The 22,380-nt window shown below is 40.9% G+C and overlaps 1 protein-coding gene across 1 annotated transcript in view; it reads right to left on the bottom strand.

Moving 5' to 3' along the window:
* Cep112 (centrosomal protein 112) overlaps positions 1–22,380 on the bottom strand; it is a 442,735-nt gene that overhangs the window by 389,031 nt on the left and 31,324 nt on the right. The window lies entirely within an intron of this gene.

Raw genomic sequence — 22,380 nt, forward strand, 5'->3', positions numbered from 1 at the left:
TAAATAAATAAATAAATAAGCATTTGTACTTTTCACACCTTATTTCATTTACATTAAATCATAAGTACAATATCATATAAAGACCATAAGCTTCCTTACAAACAAATGCTGTTTTCAAGTGGGACTCTAACTCCGTGTATTTAAATAATTTATCTTCCTTCCCCTTTTTCCCAGTGTTAAGAAAAGAGAAAATGGAGTATATCTTAAAGAAACATTGTCTTGTGGTTGGCAAGTTTTGTTACTCTCAAGATGAAACCTTAGAATATATAAAATAACAAAACTTCCTAATTGTTTAAAGTTTCAATTAACTTGAAACTAAGTTGCAATCTGCAGGACATAGAAGCTGTTAATTTAAAAATAAATCATGTAGTTCAGGTAAAATGCCTTAACGCTAGGAACTGGGGAGATGGCTCAACGGTTAAGAACTCTAGCTCCTATTACAAGTTTAATTCCCAGAACCCACAAGGCAGTTCACAACCACCAAAAATTCCATTTCCAAGGAATCCGCTGCCTTCTTCTGCCTCGGTGGACGACAGGATACACTCTTGCTATACAGATATGCACAGAGGCAAAACACCCAAACATGCCAACTTTTAAAATTTAAACGTAAGTCTAAAAAAGGGAAATTCTTCTTGTAGATGTTACCAAAAGGCTCCTCTCTAGTATAAAACATCCTATAAAAGACTATTCTCTTTCCACATTAGCCCACAGACTTTCACACAAGCTTCAATACCTACACCCTAAGCAATGGTTTTGTTAGAGAGGAAAGGGTAACAGACTAGTAAGCGTAAACAATCTACCAATCTTGGCTTTGCAACTCAGTTAACCCATTCAAACACATTCTGAAAATGTTAAATAGAAAAGTCCAGAAACAAACAATCCATTGAACTTTATCGTCAGCCTGGGAGTATAGAAAAATAGTAATATATAAAGCTGAATACACTTAGAGTTTCTCAAAACTTACTTCCCAAAGGTAAGTTGGGAGACCTCTATATACTAAGTTAAATCACTAATATCCAACCATAAACTATATAAGAATGTCTTTCCTTCCCAAACCTCACGCCATAAGAACACCTAAAAGAGACAGAAGGGCAGCTCAGCAGCAAAGATGCACCACTGCAGCGCATGCCTGAGTCTGAGCCTCCCGACCTACATACAGGTGGAAAGAGACCCAGTTCCACACATTTCTACTTTAGCTCCCATCATGTGGCACACATATCCTCACACACACGTACTCAATAAATAAATAAAGCAAACTTTAAAATGAATGCCCAAAAAGGCAAACTACTAGATCAAAAAGACAGTGCTAAAGCAACGTAGGGCTTCGGGTAGGGTAACACCGATAAAATAGCATCCTGTGGGTTGGTTACTAAGCAATGCTGAATGTCTGCATAAGCTGCTTTGAAGAGAGCTACATTTTATAAACCTGTAAGGCTTCCCAGCTGGGCAACGAGTTCAAAGCAAATGATAAAAGTGGACAAGCAATATTTTGAGAATAACTTTATTAGTCAACATGCCTGAACTTGTACAAGCATTTAAATTTTGGTTTATAGGCAGATACAACCTGATACTCTAAGCAGTAGCCTATTCTTTTTTGAGAATTGATTAAACAATCATAAAAAGAGCTATAGTTAAAAATTGAAAAATGGTTAAATATTAAAAGTACTTCTCATACAAAATATTAATAAAAAGGAGGCCTGAAACATTTATCTATTTATTGCACAGGAACATGCATAAAAGGACAAACTACTAATTCATACACAGCTGCTCCTAGGTACCAAGCAATAATATTAATATTTTCCCTTCACAATAAGTTTTCTGAAAAGATTCCTACCTTAGCTTGTCACTTATTTGTCAGTCAACTACCAAATGACTTTTAGTCATCCTACCCTTCAGAGATATCCTTCAGACTACCCTTCAGTAGCCCCCGCTCCACCCTACCAATACATGTTATAAAACTAGGGTTCTATGTCTACCCTCATTTATTTTAGTTATAGTTTTATCTGCTTTCCCTGGTTAACCAATATACTTCTGCTATTTCAAATAGCAAGGGGAGGCTTTGCTTACCAAATATACAACCCCAATTCATATTACTCTCTTAGACCCCAATTCCATGACAAATACAAACAAAACAGCACTGCCTCCAATTCAACATGTCCAAAACTAAGCTGGTAGGAAGTTCCTAAAACATGCACCAATACAGGCCAAGGAAAGCAGAGACACGGCAGAGAGCAGCTTCTTGTCAGGGCAACTAGGCCAACTAGCAGAGGAGGTTGATATCATCACTAGGATCTGGCTGGCACAAGAAACAGGATACTAGGCACAGAAGTTGAATTCCATGCCATGAAGCTGTCTTCAGCTGGAAATACAGCTAACTTGAACTCTTAAGTATGTACAAAGACAGCATCAAACTTGCGGTAATGGAACGAGCGGTCAGAGTGCAAGCTGGACAATGAGTATGAGGAAAGCCAACCCACAAGTCTCTGTGAATAACAAGTCTGCCTGCCATACAAAATACTTACCTGGCCTGATGCTTGCCCAGCCTATAACTGGTATGTGTGCCCAATTTAAGGGAGTGAATTAATTTCAGAGTGCCAAAGCTAACAGAAAGAAAAAATTTAGTATCTTAGTAACTTTCCCTGACACGCTTTTACTACTAAGTAGTAACACTAAAGAAAATATATATTTTCCCTTTTACTTTTTCTAGTGCTAAAATATATAACCCCATTAAACTATTTCAAATACCAGTGAAATGTAGATTTGCCCTATACCATTAAAAAGCTAAACAGTGTTTTGTTAGTAAGATTTAAAACCCAAAGGAAGGTAAATTAAATGTTCTCCACAACAGAAATTTTCTACAAGAACTGATGCCACCAAAATGGTAGAATGGGAAACTTCAGGGCTTCCTGCCTCAGTTCATGAACCAATTTTCAGTGTGCACCATGGAAACACCAGACTAGAGCCTCATGCACCACAAGCAATGCTACAACCACATGCATTAAAACAGGTAGAAGGGAACGTGTGTGGGTTCTCCAACTCCAGCTTCATCCTGGGGTGAGGAAGAAAGAGAAAGGCAGCATACCACCATATTGATTTTCCAGGTGCAACTTAGAAGTTGGATTCCCGTCTCACCTGAATCTGAGCTCTTAAAAGTTGTCAAGTTATGAACTGCTAGAACGCACCAAGTGTCCATTTGTGCACTATGTAGTTAGAGTACACGCTCAGCACAGAACTAACAACTAAATCACCCAAACATCACTTTCTCCCAGGGAGGGAGAAAACTGGGACACCTAACACTCTGCTCTTGCAGAAGGATGCCTAAGGGACTAGATGACGTAGGCAATGACGGAGCCAGAACTCTCTAGATGCATGGGGACTCTACTTCTCCAGTTTCACAAGAAGGGAAAGAAAAGGCAAGAATAAGTCAGATCTTCAAACTTTTTCAGGAGCTTCCCAAAGGACTTATTTAATCTGTTTTGATGTTATAATGGGATCAAGTAGAACCTACTTGCACAAGAAAAGACACAAACAGAAAAGCAACCCAAAGTTGGGTCAGGACTCTACTGCTCCAGAGGACCCAAACAACTTACAGCAGCAACACCAAGGGCGACAGGAGGTTCTACGCTCCTGAAAACAAGAAAGAGCAAGCAAAACAACCCTCAGGTGGTTATGCATACGTCAGAAGACACAGCCACAGAAAAGGCTGCAATGGCCCCAGAATTTCTCTCCAGCTAATTCTTAAAGGTCTTCCACCGTTCAAAGAAATAATCCAAGGGACTGGAGAGAAGATTATTTTCTACATATAAAGAAACCAACACGAAGTATTAAGGATTGTGTACGATGGCCCAAACAAAGGAAGAAATGGATCTCCTGAAGTTAATACTTAAGAAGCAGCAGCCCAAGAATGACCTGTACCCAGTCTGCTTGCTTATGCCTGTAATTCCAGCCTACTGACAAGAGGGCTGTCATGAGTTTGAGGCCAGCCTGCTTACCCTGGGCCAAGGAAAAGAGACCAAAAAAAAGTCTGTCAAAATACATAAGTATCACCAAAATACTCAATATGCTTGGAAACACTGAACATAAAAAAATGAGAATTTAAAAAATAATAAAACCGGGGACTAAAGGGTACAATGGCTGAAGCACAAACGTAACTAGAGGAGGTCTGGAGAGCACTCGTCAGTGAGGAGCACGCGCTGCTCTATCATGAGCACTGGCATTTGATCCTGTCACCCATGTACTGAGCCAAAGGGGTAACAGTGGGCTCACCCCTGCACCCCAGTACCCAAGTAGCAACTCAGAGGCTCGTTTACGTATGAATAGGTGCCTAGGCTATAAGCTAGGGCTTGTTCCTCATTAGCTGATAACTTATACAACCATTTGCATATGCTATGTCTGCTACCACGGCTGGTTAGATGCCTCTCCTGGTTTCATACATCTGACTCCCTAAGAGTGAAACTTTCCTGCTTGACTATGTCCAAGAGTTCCTCTCTTCCCCAGATGTCCCACCTTCTAATCCTGCCTTAGCTCATTGGCCATTGACAGGAGATGCTTCCACACAGTGCACAAGAGATTATCCCTACAAAAGGTCCCACAAGCAACACTGAATTCCAGTTCCAAGAGAGCCAACACCCTCTTGGGTTTTGTTCATATATACATATACCACCATCCATATACACACGCACCTACACTCTCACACACAGACACACACTGACACACACATGGCCCACACACACATACACACACAGTCATACACACAAGGCTTACACACAAACACACACACATACACATAAATTAGTAATCTTTTTTTAATTAACTAGAGGGATTCAATAACATTCATTATAAAGAACACAAAAAAAAAGAATTAGTAAACCCAAATCAGCAGGTTTAAAATATCCAGTTGGAGAAACAAAGCTAACAGAGAATGGAGTGGGAGTAAAGGAAGCATACAGAACTGAAAGGATCGCCCATCCAACCGTCATGCAGTACTCTGCTGAAAAAGAAAAGGCAGAAATGGGCAGCAGGACTGCTTGCAGGAGTCCACTAACAAAAAGACATTCAGATTTATGTAGCTTGAAGAATTGCAAACAATCCAAATGAAAAGAGAGCGGCACCGTAGCACATTATGAATCATACTGTCAAAAGTCAAAGAAGGGCTCAGAGATAAAAACTAGAGTAAAGTAACAAATCTACAGTAGAGCCCCTGAAGACTTCCAGGAGACGTCACCCCAGAATCCTGACAAACCAGCAGAGACTGGGGTGATATATTCAAAGGACTGAAAGAGGAAAAAAGGGGGCTACCATAATTTTATATCCTGCAAAGCTCTGCTCTAAAAAAGAAAGCATTTCCCCACTACAGTCACAAACTGAAGGAGCGCACTGTCACTAGACCTAATTCAAAAGAAATGCTGCAGGGATGTCCCCAAGTCAAAGGAGAGTAAAGCAATTAGCAACATGACTAAGCATGTAAGTGTAAATCCCATTAGTAAAGACAATTGCACAAGCAAATAAAGATCAGTCCATTAATGCAATTTTAACATTCAAATTCAATATAAACACATACATTTTAAAAATAACTAAAGCTACAGTCATTTGTGAATGGTATGTAATGTAAAAGGGTAAAAATGGGGACATTAATAAGATGTGTGGAGGGAATAGGGGTAAAGAGTTCTTGTATTCATCAAAGTTGTTATCACAAGCTTAAAATAAACACTTTCCTTCCAACCCCTTCCCAGCAGAGACTTCAACAGTGGGCGGCACTAAATCCGTATGTACTGTACTAAGAGGCACAGCCACTAAGTACCAGGGCGCACCAAACACAACACATTCTGAACATAGAGCATGCACGTGGAGATGGAGCAAACGCATGGGATTTCACTGTATACCCAGAACAAGCACAATCTACAAAACATGAGTGATTTATCTCTGCAATTTTCTTAACCACTAAGCCATCTTTATAGCTATCTCTGGAATTTTCTACCTAATACTCTCATACTACACTTCACTGTGACTGAAACTGTGGAAAGTAAAACTGTGGATAAATGGACTACTGTAGACCATTATAACTAAAACATGATTTATGCAAGTTGTATAGTAACATAATTTTTAATGTAGCAAATATATAAAATATAAATAAAAACAATCCAAGCAAACCAAAAACAATCAAATCACAAAGAAAGGCAATAAAAAAGAAGAAATTAAGAAAGGAACTATAAACCATCAGAAAGCACTTCACAGAATGGCCATGCTAAATGCAAAAATGAAAAACTAAACAATACACTTTAACCAATGGATCAAAGACAAAATAAGCAAATTTAGAAAACACAGAAACAACTGAAAATTACAACATAATAAAATGTACAATATGAAGTGAGAGCAATGCCTCGAAGAAAAGTTATAGCTATACAAGTCTAACAAATGAAGAAAAACCAACAACCTAAGTTTAAACCTTCAAAAATTAGGGGAAAACACTGAGCCCAAACCCTACAAATAGAAAATATTAAGATTATAGCAAAGATAAAAAAAAGATTATAGAAAACTCAACAACACCAAGAGTTAATCTTCTGAAAAGATCAACCAAGTGACACACTTAGCTCCAGACACTGAGGTAAAGATGGGGCTCACCTAAACCAGGAACAAAGGAGGAGATGCCACGATTAATTTATCAAAAATGAGAATGTTTTCCAGAGAATATTGCCATCAGTCATATGGCATATTGGATACCTTAGATAAAATGAAAAACTTCCTGTAAATATAAAACCTGCAGGATCTGTGTCATGCATGAAGGAGGGAGGGCATGAGCAATACAAGTCCAAGGTCAGCCTGGGCCATGCAACAAGCTAAAGAATAATGGATACTATATGTGCAGAAGCAATACCCTGTCTGAAAAAAAGAAAAAGAATTAAGAGGGCCACCAAATGCAGACACTATTGCATATGCCAGCAAGATTTTGCTGAAGGGACCCTGATATAGCTGTCTCTTGTGAGGCTATGCCAGTGCCTGGCAAATACAGAAATGGATGCTCACAGTCATCTATTGGATGGAACACAGGGCCCCCAATGGAGGAGCTAGAGAAAGTACCCAAGAAGCTGAAGGGGTCTGCAACCCTATAGGTGGAACAACAATATGAACTAATCAGTACCCCCCAGAGCTCGTATCTCTAGCTGCATATGTATCAGAAGATGGCCTAGTTGGCCATCATTGGGAAGAGAGGCCCCTTGGTCTTGCAAACTTTATATGCCTCAGTACAGGGGAACACCAGGGCCAAGAAGTGGGAGTGGGTGGGTAGGGGAGCAGGGTGGGGGGAGGGTATAGGGGACCTTTGGGTAACATTTGAAATGTAAATGAAAAAAATATCTAATAAAAAAAAGAATTAAGATGGAAAAGGAGAGAGATGAACTTGTTTATGACAATATCAAAATAGAGTAGAATATCTAGAAATTGATGTGACCAAATAGATATATGCCAGAACTATATAACACTAATGAAAGACACAAATAAATAAAAAGGTATTCCATGTTCATGGGCTTGAAAAATTGATGTTGTTAAAAGATTTATACTACTCAAAGCAATACACATCAAAATTTTGATTGCTTTTCTCATAGAAAAGTAAAAATTAATCCTAAAATCTACATAGAACCAAACTGATCATATAGGATTAAAGCCATGTGGAGGGAAGCCAGCAAAGCTCGAGGCATGCAACTTCTGGTTTCAAAATACAGGACAAAGTGACAGCAAGGAAGACAGTGCAGCTCTAATACTGGAATACTATGAATTCCAAGAGGAGAAAGCAAAATAGAAACGGATACAATTTTTATTTTGTTTGGTTTTTCGAGACAGGGTTTCTCTGTGTAGCCCTGGCTATCCTGGCACTCACTCTGTAGACCAGGCTGGCCTGGAACTCAGAAATCCGCCTGCCTCTGCCTCCCGAGTGCTGGGATTAAAGGTATGCACTATCACTGCCCGGTCCAATTTTTAAAATATAGTAATAAAATACCATTCTAGATTACATGGAAACAGACCTGGGCATGGTGGATATGACTGTAATTCGAGAGCTACAAAGCCTAAAGCAGGAAAAATCACCATGAATTTAAGGCCAGCCTGGGCTACAAAATTCCAGATCAGTCTCAGCTGGAAATTATTCTAGTTTGCTTTCTGTTGCTGTGATAAAACCATAAACAAAAGTAACTTAGGTAAGAAATTTTATTTTATCTTACACTTCCAGTTCACAGTCCAGCTCTGAGGAGGTCAAGAGAGAAGGTCAAGGTAGAAACCTGAAGACAAGGACTAAAGCAGCAACTATGGAGGTCACCTCAGCTTCCTGGCTTGCTCCCTAGCTTCTAATCCTTGCTTTCTTATACAGTCTGAAGCATCCTGCCTGGGGAAGGGGACAATCAGAAAGCTGGGAACTCAGCTTGTAATCAAGAAAATGTGTCAAAGACATGCCACAGGCCAATCTGAACAAGGTGACACTCCCTCAAATAATTCCAGGCTGTATCACTTTATGAAGTTAACAGATGAAGTTAACTAGGAGAGAAACACTGCTGGAGACAGACAGACAGACAGACAGACAGACAGAGACAGAGAGATAGAGAGGAAAAAAAAAAAGAAAAGAATGTGTACAGAAGGGAAGCCTGAAAGCTGACCTTCAGACACCACCTTTGCCTGGGACGAACATGGTGGAAACTGAAGGCCTGTCTGGTTTTGATTCCAGAGATAACCAAAGGATTTCCAGAGGAAATCAAAGTCAATCTCACCAAGAAACCAAAGACTCAGCTGGAGATCTTGCTCTTGAGAAAAGACTGCAGTGGGTATGGCCATGGTGCCATGTAGCTTCTCTGCAGTACTCAGAAGAAACTACATCTGAGCAGTCATCCGGGCCTCGGGCTCGCAGTCTTCCCAGCCCTCTGCCACGATGCTCCCTGAGCTTCATCGGAGGCTGTGTGACAGATGTACCCACTGAGGTTAGGAGCTAAACTGTCAGCTGGTCTCTGAATGTTGGCCAGCTGTGGGTTCTGGGGAACTTGCCATGTACTGAAAAAAGATTTGTTGAATGGTGAGAATTTATACCCAACTGTGTACGCATTCCTGATGTCCTTACACTTCTTACCTGTGGGTTTAAGGGTAAGGATTTAAATGTAGCAATAGGTTCTCCTCTGGTCCATAACCTTGCCAGCAACAGGAGGAATCTCACAGCCTCCAAGCCTACATGAGAGCTACAGACAGTTAATGGCTTCTGGGAGAGGAGAATCAGTCTTCTCCAGGGAAGAACTGCTCACAGGTTTCCAATCCCACGTGATCAATCCTAAGCATATACATACATAGGACTCAGCAGTGCATGCATATGTGTGAATATGCACAAAATAATAATTAAGAAGTCATGAATTGGAAGGACAACATGGGAGAAGCTGTGAGAGAGGGAGGAAGAGGGAGAAGCTGTGAGAGAGGGAGGAAGAGGGAGAAGCTGTGAGAGAGGGAGGAGGAAGAAATGATTTACTTTCAGTACTCATACACAACATTCTAAAAAGAAAGTTATAAAATCATGTCAAATGATTTCCAAAAAGGATTGCAATAAATGCAGCTGGAGAGTCAGCCCAATATGCAAGACTCTGGATCTGAATTCAGATGCCCAACAGTGGGGCACATGTGTAACCCCAGAGCTAAGAGACAAAGATAAGCAGCTACCCTGAGTTCTCTGACCAGCCAGCCAGTCTAGCTGAACTGGTGAGCTCTGAACCTTCAAATTCAGTGAGAGACAATGAAAACACACACACACACACACACACACTCACACACACACACACACACTCACACTCACATCGAGACATTTGTGATCAACCACTCTACTCCACTCACTGGCACACTATGCACACACCAGTACACACATAAACAAACATATCGTAGCCTCAAAACCATAAACTTTAAACCAAGTTTATGCTGGTTTAGTAACTAAATTTTATGTCCCTCTTATCTGTGATGACCATGCAGTGAGTCATATCCCAAGATGGAGTACTTCACACTTCTTGAATTTCGTGTCCTTGTATAGCCTCTCCACACTGTACCTGGGTTGGGTTTGTGATTCGTTTTCTTTAATAAAACACACCAAACTGAAACTCCGGTAGTGCTAGGACAAAGCCTTAAGGTGGCCCTGGAACAGCCACTTTTACACAATGAAATGCTGCGTATCCATTCAGAAGTCTGAATGCCCTACTGGAGAGAAGAGACCATCATGGAAAAGTGACATGAAAAGGGAAAACTCTGACCTGCATGGCAAAATGATCCCAGCCTTCAGAGCTAAAACAGTCTGCTAACCACCTAACCATCCCACCACCAAGATGCCAACTGAAGGAGTAAGCTATTTTCAACATTACCATTCTGTCTAGTTCCTAGATCAGTGCAGGCCAAATCAAAGAGGGAGAGTGGTTCCACCCAGTCCAGTCAGTCAACACATAGACAAAGCAATAAAATCATTGTCCTCTTACTTATTAAGATGAGTTATTACAGAGTTATATACCAATAAGACAGAAACTAGTTCCTAGAAGCAGTTAAATAACTAAAGCCTACAGCAACCAGTTCTGTGGTAGGACAGGCACCTGGCAGAGGTGGGAAGCGTTTCCGTACTACCATGAAGAAGGCTGGAAGGACATGGAAGAAAATGATATTTAGCATAAAACAAAAGACCAATCCACATGGTCTGGAGACAGAAAGCTTGGTAAATATCACCTTAATAAGGAAAATAAAAGGTATATTTAATGAGTTTGTATAATACTAGACTAAAGATAATCCCAGGTAAATACTAAAATGCAACTAACTTATTTTAGCCTAATCAGAAAATGTGGAAAGGAAAAAAAAAGAAAGAAAGGTTTCAATTTCCAGCAAGTACACTCTAAAGGCATTCCCAACACAGGGCTTGTGACCTTTAAAACAAACAATTTCTCATTCTCACTTTCTCATACCAACAAAAGACCCCAAACTAAGACCTGAAATCCCAGCAAGGTCTGAGCACTACCTTCATAGAAAGGCAGACTTGCCAGGGCCACCCGGCAAGTGCTGAGACTGAGAAGGTGGGAAGCAGCACGCACTCACATGCAGAGTCCTTTAAGATGATAAGTGTGTGCCTCGCATACAGATCCATAGGCACACAAGCTCTCTAAATCTTGCTGAGTTTTTTTCTCAAATATTCTCAGCCAAAAATCAAAAGGTAAAAATGGCATATCTCTAAGAGAGATTAAATGTAGCTTTGATAGTGTGAACCCAAAAGGAATGCACAAATATCTATGGCCACTGGACTCCAAAAGTGGGGAAAGCTTCTAAAAAAGACAAACTAGGAAAATTACTCAACTAGAAAAGAAGGAAAACTCAGGGAGCCTAAGGATAACACAGAGTCAGTGAGAAGAGCCACATGTTAGAGAATTGTTCCCAGGCCTTGAAATGTGATGAGGGAACACCTAGCATTTGCCCATCTAGATTTTGGAGTTGTTAGACGCCAGTGACCCCTTTGTGGCTCCCACAAGGTTGCTTGTAGGAAATGTCTGCTGAGGAAATATCTCTCATCATTGTATCTTGGGCTTGTGGAAAGGTATGTCTCCAAGAAGATATAATGTTCAATACATACACAAAAAAGATGCTACCAATCCCAAATGTTTATTAGGGAATATAAGTTACAAACACAACAAGATATATATCATACATATATTACTATATACCCATTAAAATGGATACCTTTACTTATGTAGTACTCCTGGTACAATTCTATATTATAAGAAACAGCAAATCTTTCCAAAGTGTTATATATATTTGGAGAGTTTCTAATCAAAACTCTCAACAGAGATATGTATAGGAAATAGAAAGTGAACTAAATTGTAAAATTTACATTGAAATGGAAATAAGAATTGCCTGAATGTGCTACTTTGAAAAAGAATAGCCCCATAAACCATATATTTGAATGCTTAGTCACCAGGGGATGGCACTATTTGAAAGGATTAGAAGGATTAAGAGATTGGGCCTTCTTGGAGCAAGTGTGTCACTGGGGAATGAGCTTTGAGGTTTCAAAAGATGATACCACACCCAAGACTAGGCTCTCCCTCTGCCTCTGCCTCTGCCTCTGCCTCTGCCTCTGCCTCTGCCTCTGCCTCTGCCTCTGCCTCTGCCTCTGCCTCTGCCTCTGCCTCTGCCTCTGCCTCTGCCTCTGCCTCTGCCTCTGCCTCTGCCTCTGCCTCTGCCTCTGCCTCTGCCTCTGCCTCTGCCTCTGCCTCTGCCTCTGCCTCTGCCTCTGCCTCTGCCTCTGCCTCTGCCTCTGCCTCTGCCTCTGCCTCTGCCTCTGCCTCTGCCTCTGCCTCTGCCTCTGCCTCTGCCTCTGCCTCTGCCTCTGCCTCTGCCTCTGCCTCTGCCTCTGCCTCTGCCTCTGCCTCTGCCTCTGCCTCTGCCTCTGCCTCTGCCTCTGCCTCTGCCTCTGCCTCTGCCTCTGCCTCTGCCTCTGCCTCTGCCTCTGCCTCTGCCTCTGCCTCTGCCTCTGCCTCTGCCTCTGCCTCTGCCTCTGCCTCTGCCTCTGCCTCTGCCTCTGCCTCTGCCTCTGCCTCTGCCTCTGCCTCTGCCTCTGCCTCTGCCTCTGCCTCTGCCTCTGCCTCTGCCTCTGCCTCTGCCTCTGCCTCTGCCTCTGCCTCTGCCTCTGCCTCTGCCTCTGCCTCTGCCTCTGCCTCTGCCTCTGCCTCTGCCTCTGCCTCTGCCTCTGCCTCTGCCTCTGCCTCTGCCTCTGCCTCTGCCTCTGCCTCTGCCTCTGCCTCTGCCTCTCTCTCCCTCTCTTTCTCCCTCTCCCTTTGCCTGTAGAGAGGACGTAGCTCTAGCTACTGCTCTAGCACTATGTGTGCCATGCTGTCAACCATGATAATCATGGACTAAATGTCCAGTTAGTTGTTTTCTTTTATAAGAGCTGCCTTGGTCAAAATGTCTTTTCACAGCAAAAGAACAGTGACTAAAAATGCAGGTAATCTTGAAGAAAAAGACAAGGCTACAAATGGTAACAAAATCTCTGGAACTGTTTTAAAGCCATACTACTTAAAGCACTATAGCAATTTTCCTTTGTCTCCAAGGTGATTCTAGATCCTATAAAATTGAGGAAGAAAACCAACATTGACCTGTGACCTCCACATGCATGAAAACATACATTCATGTATGGATGTACATATGCACACACACACACACACACAAACACACAAAAGACACAAGTCTTGTCCATAGCAGCAGGTAGAGCTATAGCTCAATCAATAGTGGAGCACATTTCCAGCAGGTAGTAGGACCTGGGTTCAATTCCAAGCACTATAGCATTAACATAAAGACAAACAGAAAAATCTACAGGTGAGAAACAACCCACACAAGTAAAATTCCTTGATTAAAAAAAAATAGCTTTTAAAAAACGATTCCAGATCAAATGAAAATCTCGGTGACAACTCAGGGGATTAGCTATGATCTCTACCCCATACATATAGATCAAGTCTAAACTTATCACATATCTAAATAAAATAAGAAAAACCAAGATACTTTCTAGAAAATATCACAGATAACCATTCCCATGATCTCAGGGAAAATCTCAAATACAATACAAAAACAGACACCACTAACAAAACTACATCCCACGATGATTGTTCAATGGATAGCTTAATGTTCTCCCTTAATGTAGTTGAATAATTAGGCTATAGGGACTCTATGTCATGAGTTGGTTTGTCCTTATAGTAGGAATAGATTTGCTATAAAACAGCAAGTTAAGATCCCCTCCTTCTCTCTCTCTTTCCCCCTCTCCCTCTCTCCTTCCCCTTCTTACATTCTATCACGGATGACATAGCAAAGCAGCTCTTTCAGGGTGCCAGCATCTTGACATGACATTTGTCAGCCTTCCAGAATTGTAAGCCAATAAGTTCTGTTCCTTACACTATCTAAGCAAACACGGTTGGTCAAGGCAACATCAAATGTAGTAAGAACCTCCCCCCATGAAGATGAAAATGCAGCTGTCAAGATTTAAAGGAATTTGTGTTTGGTGTGGTGTGGTGCGGTGGTGTGGGTGTGCACATCTGCAGTACACACACGTGCCAATGCAGAACTGGCATCAGGTGCCTTTCTCTGGTGCACACCACCTTATTTCTGAGGAAATGTCTGTCAGTGACCTTGAGCTTACCATTGACTACAATGGCTGGCCAGCAACCATCCAGGGGTCCATCTGTGTCCACCACCGCCATCTGTCTCCCTACCACAGCACCCCATGGTGTGTACATTACAACACTCTCTACTAAACCTGACTTTCTCTGGACAGGTGCTAGGGATCAACTCAGCTCTTCATGATGATGCAGCAAGAGCTTTACCATGAAGCCATCTCCCAGCCCCTGATAGGTCCAATTATCAAATCCAACAAAACCTTCATAATCTGAATTAATAAAGACAAATAAACAGTAGGAAAAGACAATTTTTATGTATAGAAAAAAAGTAAAGCCTGGAGCAAGAATTTCACAAAAAGAGGAACTTCAAATGATAAACATGAAAAAAATGTTCGCTGTCTTTAGGGAGGAAGGACAATGATAACTGAAACTACATGTCCACAACTCCAAAACTACTAAAGTTAAAATAAAAACTAACAAAGTATGAGCAAGGATGAAAACCTCACAATGTTTCAAATCCTGCTAGTGGAACTATAAATCATTATGACACCTTAGAAAACCCTTTGGCACTATCGAAGTCAAAATACAACCCAAAGCATATGGGCAGACGGGAACTGGAAAGACTGGAAAGGAGTGTTCGCAACAGTACTGTCTGTAGTAAATAAAAAACTAGGAATAATCCAAACGTTTAACAATGAAGAGCAAATATAGAGAAACAGTGATATATTCACAAAGTAATAAAAGATCCATTGCCAAGTATAACAACTCAGAGCAAAGGGAGCTAGAAACTAAAATGAACATACTATATGAGGGTGTTTGTGTGTTTGTTTGTTTTTTAAAGTTCAGATGTTGGGCTGTGATGCCACACACCTTTAATTCCAGCACTCTGGAGGCAGAAGCAGGCAGATCTCTGTAAGCTCAAGGCCAGCCTGGTCTACAGAGAGAGTTCTAGGACAGCCAAAGCTACACAGAGAAACCATGTCTCAAAAAAACAAAACAAAACAAACAAAGAAACAAGAAAACCACAACAACAACAAAATTCAGACTAATCTCTGGTGAAATAATGTCAGTAGTGCCCACCTTCGGGGAACAGTGATATATGACTTCACGCAGTAGAGGGGGATAGTCAGGATAGCTGGCTGTGATCTCTGTCTTGGTCTGGGATGTAACTGTATAGAAGTTCTCATTTTGAAACCTCATCAGGTTTTATAATGTGATGTGTCACGCTGCATGTGCATTATATTCTGTGTGCCCTGTTGTATATGTACACTTTGGTTTTAAAAGTTTACTGAGATAAAGAATTAACTATAGCTAAACTCTTAAGGTGACTAATCTGTAAACAGTAAGAAACAAATCTCAATATATAGTGTATGAGAAGAACTGACGACGAGGAGGTTGGAGGAAAGGGAAGAGGGAGTTTAATAGAAGCAAGGATAGGATTAGCATGAACACAGGCCAGTGTTTTCCTTCCTCTCAGAGTCAGAACATGCTGTCACTGGGCTTAGAGCAGAGCAGTGTTAGCTCTTTCATTCCTCTGCAAACTTCCAAGGCATGTGGTTGGTACACACTGGGCTTGTATACGTGGCACAGCTGTAAGCAACAGAATTACCTGAATTACAAGTGATCAACAGCTATAATGAGTCCTAACTTTAGATGCATGCCATTTCATTCATCTGAGTAGCTGTCTAATATTATCATACACTATCTGCTTCTTGAATATACTGCAAAATAAAAAATTACTACAAAATTAACAGCAACAATTTTTAATACCAGTAAAGCACCAAATAACATTTTTATAAAAAGTAGCCAACAAAGTCCCTTCCAGTCTGCGCCAGCACCGGGTCACTTTGGGCGAGGAGTCTACCAACACCCCCAAGGTCTCCTAGAGGACTCTCCACATGATCTTAGGACCACTGATGAGTGGAACACAACTACTGTTCCAATCCAATCGTGAGAGACCTGAGACAGCATTAGAGAAGCAGGAAACCTAGCCTGACCAGGGTCACAAGTCCCATCCGGTCGGAGCCAGCACCGGGTCACCTTGGGCGAGGAGTCAGCAGACACCCCCAAGGTCCCTAGAGGACAGTTTCTGAAACAGACCCCGTTTCAGGCTCCAGACATCTGGGCACCTTCCCTGCCAAAGGGGAGGTATCTGACCTGCCCGGGAGGGCTTTGCCAGAGCACCTGGGGGAGCCATCTTGGTTCCCGGATCCCTCTGAGACTAGTCTGTGCAGGTGAGAGTGTGGACTACAGAAGCTGACAGCTTCTGTGACAGGCCGAAGCAACACAGCTTCTGGGACAGGTTGTTTCGGGACTTCATCTTCTGCCAGGAGGGAGGTCCGAATGCCAGGTATCTGTGCACCTTCCCAGTAAGAGGAGAGCTTGCCTGCAGAGAGTGCTCTGACCACTGAAACTCAGAGGAGAGAGCTAGTCTCCCAGGTCTGCTGATAGAGGCTAACAGAATCACGAGAGGGATATTCTCTAACCAGAGACAACTATAACAACTAGCTCCAGAGATTACCAGATTGCGAAAGGCAAATGTAAGAATCTTACTAACAGAAACCAAGACCACTCACCATCATCAGAACACAGCACTTCCCCCTCGCCCAGTACCTGGGTACCCCAACACACCCGAAAAGCTAGACCCAGATTTAAAAGCATATCTCATGATGATGGTAGAGGACATCAAGAAGGACCTTAATAACTCAAAGAAATACAGGAAAACACTACTAAAGAGTTACAAGTCCATATAGAAAAACAGGAAAACATATCCAAACAGGTGATGGAAATGAACAAAACAATACTCAACCTAAAAAGGGAAGTAGACACAATAAAGAAAACCCAAAGTGAGGCAACGCTGGAGATAGAAACCCTAGGAAAGAAATCTGGAACCATAGATGCGAGCATCAGCAACAGAATACAAGAGATGGAAGAGAGAATCTCAGGTGCAGAAGATTCCATAGACAACATCAGCACAACAATCAAAGAAAATGCAAAATGAAAAAAGATCCTAACTCAAAACATCTAGGAAATCCAGGACACAATGAGAAGACCAAACCTCCGGATAATATGAGTAGATGAGAATGAAGATTTTAAACTTACAGGGCCAGCAAATATCTTCAACAAAATTATAGAAGAGAACTTCCCAAACCTAAAGAAATAGATGCCCATGAACATACAAGAACCCTAAAGAACTCCAAATAGACTGGACAGAAAAGAAATTCCTCCCAACACATAATAATCAGAACAACAAATGCAATAAATAAAAATAGAATATTAAAGCAGTAAGGGAAAAGGGTCAAGTAACATATAAAGGCAGGCCTATCAGAATTACACCAGACTTTTCACCAGAGACTATGAAAGCCAGAAGATCCTGGACAGATGTTATACAGACACTAAGAGAACACAAATGCCAGCCCAGGCTACTATACCCAGCCAAAATTTCAATTACCATAGATGGAGAAACCAAAGTATTCCACAACAAAACCAAATTCACACATTATCTTTCCATGAATCCAGCCCTTCAAAGGATAATAACAGAAAAAAAAAATACAAGGACGGAAATCACGCCCTAGAAAAAGTAAGAAAGTAATCCTTTAACAAACCTAAAAGAAGACAACCACAAGAACAGAATGACAACTCTCACGACAAAAATAATAGGAAACAAAAATTACTTTTCCTTAATATCTCTTAATATCAATGGACTCAATTCCCCAATAAAAAGACATAGACTAACAGACTGGATACACAAACACGACCCAACATTTTGTTGCTTACAGGAAACCCACCTCAGAGAAAAAGACAGACACTACCTCAGAATGAAAGGCTAGAAAACAATTTTGCAAGCAAATGGTCTGAAGAAACAAGCTGGAGTAGCCATTCTAATATCGAACAAAATCGACTTCCAACCCAAAGTTATCAAAAAAGACAAGAAGCGACACTTCATTCACATCAAAGGTAAAATCCTCCAAGAGGAACTCTCAATTCTGAATATCTATGCTCCAAATGCAAAGGCAGCCACACTCATTAAAGAAACTTTAGTATAAATTCAAAGCACACATTGCACCTCAAACAATAATAGTGGGAGACTTCAACACACCACTTTCATCAATGGACAGATCGTGGAAACAGAAAGTAAACAGGGACACAGTGAAACTAACAGAAGTTATGAAACAAATGGATTTAACAGATATCTACAGAACATTTTATCCTAAAACAAAAAGATATACCTCTTCTCAGCACCTCATGGTACCTTCTCCAAAACTGTCACAAAACAAGCCTCAACAGATACAAAAATATTGAAATTGTCCCATGCATCCTATCAGATCACCATGGACTAAGGCTGATCTTCAATAACAACATAAATAATAGAAAGCCAACATTCACGTGGAACTGAACAACACTCTTCTCAATGATACCTTGATCAAGGAAGGAATAAAGAAAGAAATTAAAGACTTTTTAGAGTTTAATGAAAATGAAGCCACAACATACCCAAACTTATGGGACACAATGAAAGCATTTCTAAGAGGAAAACTCATAGCTCTGAGTGCCTCCAAAAAGAAACTAGAGAGAGCACACATTAGCAGCTTGACAACATACCTAAAAGCTCTAGAACAAAAGGAAGCAAATTCACCCAAGAGGAGTAGAGGGCAGGAAATAATCAAACTCAGGGGCGAAATCAACCAAGTGGAAACAAGAAGAACTATTCAAAGAATCAACCAATCCAGGAGCTGGTTCTTTGAGAAAATCAACAAGATAGACAAACCCTTAGCCAGACTCACTAGAGGGCATAGGGAATGTATTCTAATTAACAAAATCAGAAATGAAAAGGGAGACATAACAACAGATCCTGAAGAAATCCAAAACACCATCAGATCCTTCTACAAAAGGCTATACTCAACAAAACTGGAGAACCTGGATGAAATGGAGAAGTTTCTAGACAGAAACCAGGTACCAAAGTTGAATCAAGATCACGTTAATGATCTAAACAGCCCTATATCCCCCAAAGAAATAGAAGCAGTCATTAATAGTTTCCCAACCAAAAAAAGCCCAGGACCAGATGGGTTTAGTGCAGAGTTCTATCAGACCTTTAAAGAAGATCTAATTCCAGTTCTTCACAAACTATTCCACAAAATAGAAGCAGAAGGTACTCTACCCAATTTGTTCTATGAAGCCACAATTACTCTGATACCTAAACCACAGAAAGACCCAACAAAGATAGAGAACATCAGACCAATTTCCCTTATGAATATCGATGCAAAAATCCTCAATAAAATTCTCGTTAACCGAATCCAAGAACACATCAAAACAATCATCCATCCTGACCAAGTAGGTTTCATTCCAGGGATGCAGGGATGGTTTAATATACGGAAACCCATCAACATAATCCACTACATAAACAAACTCAAAGACTAAAACCACATGATCTTCTCGTTAGATGCTGTGAAAGCATTTGACAAAATCCAACACCCATTCATGATTAAAGTCTTGGAAAGATCAGGAATTCAAGGCCCATACCTAAACATGATAAAAGCAATTTACAGCAAACCAGTAGCCAACATCAAAGTAAATGGTGAGAAGCTGGAAGCAATCCCACTAAAATCAGGGACTAGACAAGGCTGTCCACTTTCTCCCTACCTATTCTACATTGTACTTGAAGTCCTAGCCAGAGCAATTCGACAACAAAAGGAGATCAAGGGAATACAAATTGGAAAGAAGAAGTCAAAATATCACTTTTTGCAGATGATCTGATAGTGTATATAAGTGACCCTAAAAATTCCACCAGAGAACTCCTAAACCTGATAAACAGCTTCAGTGAAGTAGCTAGAAATAAAATTAACTTAAACAAGTCAATGGCCTTCCTCTACACAAAGGAGAAATAGGCTGAGAAAGAAATTAGGGAAACAACACCCTTCTCAATAATCAGAAGTAACATAAAATACCTTGGCATGACTCTAACTAAGGAAGTGAAAGATCTGTATGATAAGAACTTCAAGTCTCTGAAGAAAGAAATTAAAGAAGATCTCTGAAGATAGAAAGATTTCCCATGCTCGTGGATTGACAGGATCAATGGTTATCTTGCCAAAAGCAATCTACAGATTCAATGCAATCCCCATCAAAATTCCAACTCAATTCTTCAACGAATTAGAAAGGGCAATCTCCAAATTCATCTGGAATAACAAAAAATCTAGGATAGCAAAAACTCTTCTCAAGGATAAAAGAACCTCTGGTGGAATCACCATGCCTGACCTAAAGCTTTACTACAGAGCAATTGTGATAAAAACTACATGGTACTGGTATAGCGACAGTCAAGTAGACCAATGGAATAGAATTGAAGACCCAGAAATGAACCCACACACCTATGGTCACTTGATCTTTGACAAGGGAGCTAAAACCATCCAGTGGAAAAAAGAGAGCATTTTCAACAAATGGTGCTGGCACAACTGGCGGTTAACATGTAGAAGAATGCGAATTGATCCATTCCTATCTCCTTGTACTAAGGTCAAATCAAAGTGGATCAAGGAACTCCACATAAAACCAGAGACACTGAAACTTACAGAGGAGAAAGTGGGGAAAAGCCTCGAAAACATGGGCACAGGGGAAAAATTCCTGAATAGAACAGCAATGGCTTGTGCTGTAAGATCAAGAATCGACAAATGGGACCTCATAAAATTGCAAGGCTTCTGTAAGGCAAAAGAAACCATCAATAAGACAAAAAGGCCACCAACAGATTGGGAATGGATCTTTACCTATCCTAAATCAGATAGAGGACTAATATCCAATATATATAAAGAACTCAAGAAGGTGGACTCCAAAAAATCAAATAACCCCAACAAAAAATGGGGTGCAGAGCTTAACAAAGAATTCTCACCTGAGGAATACTGAATGGCTGAGAAGCACCTAAAAAATGTTCAGCATCCTTAATCATCAGGGAAATGCAACTCAAAACAACCCTGAGATTCCACCTCACACCAGTCAGAATGGATAAGATCAAAAACTCAGGTGACAGCAGATGCTGGCGAGGATGTGGAGAAAGAGGAACACTCCTCCATCGTTGGTGGGATTGCAAGCTTGTACAACCACTCTGGAAATCAGTCTGGTGGTTCCTCAGAAAATTGGACATAGTACTACCGGAGGATCCCGCAATACCTCTCCTGGGCATATATCCAGAAGATGTTCCAACCGGTAAGAAGGACACATGCTCCACTATGTTCATAGCAGCCTTATTTATAATAGCCAGAAGTTGGAAAGAACCCAGATGTCCCTCAACAGAGGAATGGATACAGAAAATGTGGTACATTTACACAATGGAGTACTACTTAGCTATTAAAAAGAATGAATTTATGAAATTCCTAGGCAAATGGATGAACCTGAGTGAGGTAACCCAATCACAAAATAACTCACACAATATGTACTCATGATAAGGTGGATATTAGCCCAGATGCTTAGAATACCAAAGATATAAGATACAATTTGTGAAACTCATGAAACTCAAGATGAATGAAGACCAAAGTGTGGACACTTTGCCCCTTCTTAGAATTGGGAACAAAACACCCATGGAAGGAGTTACAGAGACAAAGTTTGGAGCTGAAACGAAAGGACTGACCATCTAGAGACTGCCATATCTGGGGATCCATCCCATAATCAGCCTCCAAACGCTGACAACAATGCATACACTAGCAAGATTTTGCTGAAAGGACCCTGATATAGCTGTCTCTTGTGAGACTATGCTGGGGCCTAGCAAACACGGAAGTGGATACTCACAGTTAGCTATTGAATGGATCACAGGGCCCCCCAATGGAGGAGCTAGAGAAAGTACCCAAGGAGCTAAAGGGATCTGCAACCCTATAGGTAGAACAACAATATGAACTCACCAGTACCCCCGGAGCTCATGTCTCTAGCTGCATATGTATCAGAAGATGGCCTAGTTGGCCATCAGTGGAAAGAGAGGCCCATTGGTCATGCAAACTTTATATGCCTCAGTACAAGGGAACACCAGGGCTAAGAAGTGGGAGTGGGTGGGTAGGGGAGTGGGGTGGGAGGGTATGGGGGACTTTTGGAATAGCACTGGAAATTTAAATGAAGAAAATACCTAATAAAAAAATAATCGTTAAAAAAAAGTAGCCACCAATAACATGTGATTTTTTAAATTTTCCAAGAATATGTTATTAGAAATAAAAAGGAAAAGCTAAAGTTAAAAAGTAAGATGCTTCACCACTCACTGAAGACTATGACCTGT

The sequence above is a fragment of the Mus caroli genome, unplaced genomic scaffold (assembly GCF_978045245.1).
Source record: "Mus caroli unplaced genomic scaffold, Mus_caroli_1 scaffold_13, whole genome shotgun sequence".
In the NCBI taxonomy this organism is placed as follows: Eukaryota; Metazoa; Chordata; class Mammalia; order Rodentia; family Muridae; genus Mus; species Mus caroli.